The sequence below is a fragment of the Canis lupus genome, chromosome 12 (assembly GCF_011100685.1).
Source record: "Canis lupus familiaris isolate Mischka breed German Shepherd chromosome 12, alternate assembly UU_Cfam_GSD_1.0, whole genome shotgun sequence".
NCBI lineage: Eukaryota > Metazoa > Chordata > Mammalia > Carnivora > Canidae > Canis > Canis lupus.
The window spans coordinates 27,179,733-27,180,631 of NC_049233.1; the positions used below are offsets into that span (position 1 = coordinate 27,179,733).

At 37.2% G+C, this 899-nt stretch overlaps 1 non-coding gene across 1 annotated transcript; it reads right to left on the bottom strand.

Annotated features, from left to right (window-relative positions):
• Window positions 1-352: 352 nt before the first annotated feature.
• Window positions 353-459, bottom strand: LOC119874326. The gene has a single exon (XR_005368199.1). It is a non-coding gene; the product is annotated as a U6 spliceosomal RNA (small nuclear RNA).
• Window positions 460-899: the final 440 nt, after the last annotated feature.

Below are 899 nucleotides of genomic sequence, written 5' to 3' on the forward strand. Positions count from 1 at the left end.
AAGGGTTGCCTGTTTTTTTTTTTTTATTTTTGTAAATATGAATTTATCTTCAAGTGTGTCGTAGATCAAAATGTGAACAGCTGACCAGTCTGTTGATTTCATGGATGTTTTTTTACAAATAGGAAATATAAAGGGAGTACTTGACTATCCAGACATTTGGAAGATATTGCTTTATTCATTCCTTTCTCTTCTTTTTTCTTTTTCTTTTTTTTAAACTTACCCAAGTTATTTATTTAGTAAACCATAGCACAGGACCTCCCACCCAATCTTCTGACTTAAATCTAATAATTACTTTTTAAAACCACAGGGCATTATTACTACCACAAATACCCTGAACCTCGTATCAATCCGGAAACAAATGAAATGCTTCACGAACTTCTGAGCGCTCGCTGCATGGGGGCCATGCTAATCTTCTCTGTATTGTTCCAATTTTAGTGTATGTGCTGCCAAAGGGAGCACTGCTTTTTCTTTTGATAGGACAGATAGCATACAGGCAGAAGCACAGACTCTGAAACCAGACAGCTAGGTTGAAGTCACAGCTTCCCCACTGCTAGCTATGTGATGTTGGCAAATTTCTTAACCTTTTTGTGCCTCTGTTTGCCCAGTTCCAGAAGGAGATAATAACTGCACTTACCTCATGAAGTTGTGAGGATTAAATGAGTCAATACAGGTTAAGCATTTGAAACGGTGCCTGACACATATCAAGAACTATATAAGTGTATGGTGATATGATTGTTACTATTACTTAAAAGAACGTTTTAAATCATTTACGATAGAGAACAAGTGAGGCTCCATGAAGATGTGCCACAGGGATCTTGTCCTCAGGTCTTATTCCCTCTCTTACCTTTGTACAATGTTACTTATGTCTAGAAGCATTCATACACCTATTTGGAAGCACA